A 6,082-nucleotide genomic window follows, 5' to 3' on the forward strand; every position below is an offset into this window, starting at 1 on the left:
TGGTTATAAGATATCTGCAAGCAGCCTGATGATCTCAAATCATAAAAAATACAGCAGATATGCAAAAATAAACAACAGGAAATTAAATCATATCACCAGAGAACCACCTTCACTGAAAGGAAGACATAAAGGAAGGAAAGAAGGAAGAGAAAACAAGCAAAACAACCAGAAAACAAATAAGAAAATTTCCTTCTTTATCAATAATAACACTGAATGTAAATGGTCTAAACTCTCCAATCAAAAGATATGGAGTGGTGGAATGAATAAAAACCAAAGGACCCGAGGATCTGTTGCCTACAAGAAACACACTCACCTATAAAGACACACGTAGACTGAAAATAAAGGGATGGAAGAAGATCTGCCATGCCAATGGAAACCAAAAAAGAGCAAGAGTAGCTATACCTGTATCAGACAAAATAGATTTTAAGACAAAAACGATAAGAAGAGACAAAGAAGGTCACTATATAATGATAAAGGGGTCAACTCGGTAAGACGCTATAACAACTATAAATATACATACCCCAACACTGGAGCACCCAGCTGTATAAAGCAATTATTATTAGAGCTAAAGAGAGAGATAGATCTCAGTTCAATCACAGCTGGAGACTTCAGCAGCCCCCCTTTCAGCATAGGACAGATTGTTTAGACAGAAAATCAACAAAGAAACATTGGATTTAATCTGCACTATACATTAAATGGACCTAATAGATATTTACAGCATATTTCATCCAAGAGCTGCGGAATACACATATTTCTTCTCAGCACATGGATCATTCTCAAAGACAGGCCAAATGTTTGGTCACAAAACAAGTCTTAGAACATTCAAAAAATTGAAATAATATCAAGCATCTTCTCTGACAACAATGGAATAAAACTGGAAATTAATTACAAGAGGAATTTTGGAAACTATACAAACACATAGAAATTAAACAATATGCTCCTGAATGCCTGGTGGGTCAATGAAGACATTAGGAAAGAAATTTTAAAATTTTTTAGGGAGAGGGGTGGAGCAAGATGGCTAGATAGAGTACTTCACCACCTGTCCCCCTGCAACAAAGATACCAATCTAACAGCTATCTACATTTTAAAAAAGACAAAATCACCTTCACTAGAAACAAAAGTTATGTGAGCACTCACAAAACCTGGTTTTTAACTTCATATAACTGAAAGAAACACTGAAAAGGGTAGGATATTGTCCCAAATTGCCAATGCCGCCCCGGACCCATCCTCCAGCAGCAGCCCTGCAGTGTGGAGAATCATGCACTTGGGAGAGGGAGAACACAGCAATTGTGACACATTGCATTGAACTCAGTGGTGCCGTGATATAGAGTTATATTGGAAGAATGGAGCAATGGGTTTCGTGGTTGGGGTGGGGAAACAGGGAGGAAACGAATGAAAAAAACACTTGAGGGTAGAAGATGGTACCAGTATGAGAATCAGGTGCCAGTTCCATTCTACTGTGTGTCTAGTCACATTGGTGTAGACGTCCAGACAGGAGGCGGAGCGAGCTGTGGGATCAGCTACATGTGGGCTTCCAAAGGCGATCCCAGGGGCCACCTCTCCTCCATACTTACTAGGAATCCCAGGGCCTTCCCTGAAGTGACACCATCCTGCATCCTTTGTACCCCTCTTTCCACTTCTTCTCACAGCCTTTCCCCCCCTCCCTCCTTCATTCTCCTGGGCAGGACCCACACTCACCCCACCTCACCTCTCTCTTTTGATCAGTCCCATAGTTTAGAAAGGAACAGAAATGCCAGCTGAGGTCAGGTGTTTTAAAAATTTATTCAGTGCTCTCTGGGCATGCATTTGAGGACAATAACATTTTTTCTGGTCTCAATGCACTCTCACCACATCTGATTTTCAACTGTGTGAGTCAGGACGCCTATATGATCAATCAACCAGGGAAAGAAACTAAGGTCCAGAGCGCCGAGGATGCTTGCCCAAATCACCCTGATTTGGGCAGAACAGGATCTTCCAAGGGCCCTAAGAGTCAGAGAAGACCGCAGCCCCTTGTGTTGTATTCTGCTGCATGCCAGGGAAAATGGATGGAAACGATTCAGATTCTTCCTGCATGAAAAGGGCAACCTGTGTCCTTGGGGATCCTCCAGTGGCCCCAGTTGTTCCTGCTGGGGGTGACCTCGACGCCTGAATCCAACCCTGTAAAATAGGGTGAAATTCAGACATTGCAAGGCATGAAAAATTTTCTCCTGATAGCAAAGTTGAAGGATAACAAAACTGAAGGAGGGAACATACCAAAAAGAGGAGGAAGGAATATACAAAAAATAACAATAACAACAACATCAACGAACAAAAAGAACAAAAAAAAAATACCAAGACATGGGATGTATGAAATCAGGCATCAACCCATAAAAAGGTGAAAGGGCAACAGGACCAGAAAGGAAGAAGGTCACCTGGGTGGGTGGACAGCAGAGGGGAAGCCATCTCCAAGAAGATGACCTTGACAACAGCCACCATGAGTTTAAATGTATTGAGAAGACATTTACTCAACTAAGGGCCAGTTGGTGAATTCATTTATTAAGGTTCATGGAAAGTAAGAAAATGAAAATACCAGGCAATTATCAGATCTTGAAAACTTCAACATGTATGGAAAGAAAAACTAAGAGAGTTTAACATGTGGCTCAGGTCTGAGTAGCATTCACATAAGTCAGTAATTTTAATTCTGGCTCTCAATGCACTCAAAATCTCCACCTGCCTACACGAGGAGGATGAAAATATGTGTGCTGGGGAAGGTACTATGGACTGAAGGGATTTTGAAAAGTCAATACATAATATCTAAAATGGAAACATTTGAAGTGGCATAAATATATATTATCAAGAGACATAAAAATATGAACTAAAAGGCTTCTATGTGGTTGTTTGCCAGGAAGCTGGTGGCTAGGAAGGATTGGGAGGGAGAAGAGCGGAGACCATGTTTTGGAACAGGGGAAATGAAAGGGAAGCAGGTAGCACCTGGAGCCTGCCTCATGCAGAGAACAGGGTTCCACGCAGTGGTCCAGGATCTCAGGGACTTACTGTGGCTGAGGCTACCTGCCCCCAGGACAAGGCCTTGGCACTGCGTCTACTGAAATGTGAGGAGGGAGAAGAGGAGGCCTTCGGACATTTGATCTGAGCAGCCTGGCTTACTCTAGACTCTGTCTTGGCTCCTGTCCAGAGATAAATGTAACAAATTGTCTCTAAATTCATCCAAGGGAGTGGAGTTCCTTCCCCTTCTCCTTATCTCCTTCAACACCATCCTTTCTGGAAGTGTTGTTCTGAACATGTTCTCGGATTTGTTTTTATCAGTGGAGAAAGAGAGGATAGAAGAGCACTCACCCAGCAGAGCCAGAGGGAGGCAGCTCCAAAGACTCCAGTGGCCACCAGAGCCCACCACGACCCAGGGCTGGAGGTGCGCAGTGAGATCCTCAGCGCAGAGGAAGAAATCTCCTAAGGGTAGAAAGGAAAAACAGAATTAGGAAGCGTTTCCTTACTTCACAGTGAGTGCAAACATGATGGGAAGGCATAGAGGAAAAGGAAGAAATTATAGGGAAAGGTGCTTATTTAGGGGGAGGTGATACTGCGGGAGGGGTACACCAGACCCAGCACTGGAGTGGGGTAGGAGAAACAGGTATAATCCTTGACTAGAGAATGGATACTTGAGGATCGGTATAGTTACTAGGTGAAGAGGACTACATACGTTTTAAGGACATTGATGTACATTATAGTGTATCATTGGAAGTTAAGGGAAAAGAAAAGAAACTTCATAAATAAAAACAGGCTGCATGTGGTAAAATCAATAATCAGCCCTGGGACTTGTGTTTTCAAAACCCTTTATCCAGGTGCGACACCTCTGACATCCTGGATTCCCCACCCTCTAGCACCCAGTTCCCTCTCCTGTAATGAGACCGGGGTCAGGAGGAGAGATGGACAGATGGGCCCATGCTGAAGGCAGTCAGTCACCTGTGCCTGCAGATGAGAAACCGACGCCTAACCTGACTGAACCTCATGCGGAAAAAGAGTTTGCACCACCAGCCTCCAGCACAGAGATTCCATCCCAGCTCAGTATTTAGTATTTAGAGATTTAGTATTTAGTATTTCGAGATTCCTAAATACCGAGGACTCTGCCCTGTCTGGTTTGACCATGCACCTCCTTCCTCACACTGTGGGGCCCCAGCTTTCCCTCCCAATTCCACACCCCCAGATGCTGGTACCATGCTCAGGTTCATCGTAGACACCGCTCCATCCGACATGGCAACACTTTTGATCCAGCCGCTTTCACAACCTCGTTCAGTCTCCTCTGGAGAGAGCCACCAAGCTCTTTGCTGATGAGCTGGGACTAAGGGGAAAGGGCTGCGATCTCGGATGGGGTTGGCAATGGACAGCAAAGTCGTCTTCTAAAGACCAAGTACGCTCTAACTACGGAAATCTAACCACTGACTCCTCCAGAAAAGAAAGAAGCCTTTTTAGGCAAGGCTGAAACATGAAATACACTAAGTGTTATATTAAGTACACTAGGTACACTAAGTGGTAAACTTGGTAAACTTAGAGCACTAAGTGCACTAAGTACACTAAGTAATAATATTAGCACTAAGTGGTACACTAAGCTGAAACCGCAAACCGCAGCCATCGCAGAGGAACCTCAACTTAAATAGTGTGGAGCGGCCACTGGTTTCAGCGGCTGTAGTCGCCTCCGCGAGGAAGCGCCCGGGAGGCTTCCTGCCCCGCCCAGCGGTGGCCCAGGGCTCAGGGAACCAGGGCCCTTCTCTCCGAGGTTTGTGGCCTGAGAAACTCTCCGCTCCGAATCTGGGCTGGCCTCTCCGGAAAGCCTTGAAACTCAACTCCCGGGTGGGCCAGGAAGGCTGCCCGAGTTGGGAAGCGCCGGCCGGAGCCTTCTTCAAAGTCGAGCTGCTCGCCGCCCTCGAGGCCCAGGCGAGCATGGAGGAGAGACCGGGTCCGTTCAGGCGGGGCCCTTGGTGCCTGGCGACCCCATGAGCCCCCACCCTCCATTCTGGGCCGGGATGGCCCAATCGGACGCTGTGGGGGTCCGTTTGGAAACCACTCTCTGCTTTGAGGAGACGCGGGGAGCTTCCCTGGGAGGAGGAAGCTGTGAAGAGGGGCAGACACGAGGCCTCTGGCCAGCCGTTCCTCGGGTCCAGGCCTCCCTGTGTCCACATCTGGTCTCCCGGCTTTTCACAACAGTGACCTTGACAGCGCCCAGAGTGCGCTGCTTCCGTCCGGTCGGCTCTTCCCCTGAGTGGCAGAGAGGGCGCAGCACTGGTGGCTTCAAGAGGTGGCTGTGAGCGCGGGGTTGGGGCCGAGAGCAGAGGACCAGAGAGGAGTCGCCAAGCCACCACCAGTCCCGGGGCACCGTCACCGGCTACCGGCTAGGTCAGGCCCCAGATTCGGGTTTGCCCAGCAGGCGCTCGGCGTCCACGCTCCCTCACCACCTTCCTGCCCTCTAAGGAGGACCTGGCCCATTAGGAAGCCCGGGGCGTTCTGTGGACTGGGTGGTCAAAAATGGTGTGTGGGGGAGGGGGTCAATTGAGATTAGACGTGAAAAACCGGGAACCTGGGGACCGCAGGGTTGAGGCCCAGGAGGGGACCGAAGCTTCCATCTAAGACAGGTGACTAAGTGAGGGGCACAGCCGCAACAGGAAGAAAGATTGATTTGTAATTGACTTGTAGGTGTGATCGGTTTTAGTCCCTATCTGACCACCAGAGGTCTGCAGTTCTATCCTTGGTGACTTCTGAAGGCCCCTGGGGAGAGCTGAGCCCAAGAGACTTTTTAATTCCACAGACGAACTTCGCCTGAGGCAGGTCTCCTCTGTGCCCAGGGAAGGAAGGCTAGACGTGAAGTTACACAGAGAAAAGGTCAAGTCCATTTTTGCTATCCTGTACTGAACACAGATCAATTAACTGCTCCCAGGAGTGATGGCAACAGGCCTATAACTGGTCTCCTAGTTCCTATCCAGCCCTTCCCCCATAATGTCAGAATCCTGTCCTCTTGGAGCAGTGAATCCCCAGCAGAGGACCTCAGTTCCCAAGCTCCATTCAGCCTGGGCTGCCTGGAACCGGCTACCCTGCC

The sequence above is a fragment of the Hylobates moloch genome, unplaced genomic scaffold (genome assembly GCF_009828535.3).
Source record: "Hylobates moloch isolate HMO894 unplaced genomic scaffold, HMol_V3 SCAFFOLD_20, whole genome shotgun sequence".
NCBI classification, from domain to species: Eukaryota; Metazoa; Chordata; class Mammalia; order Primates; family Hylobatidae; genus Hylobates; species Hylobates moloch.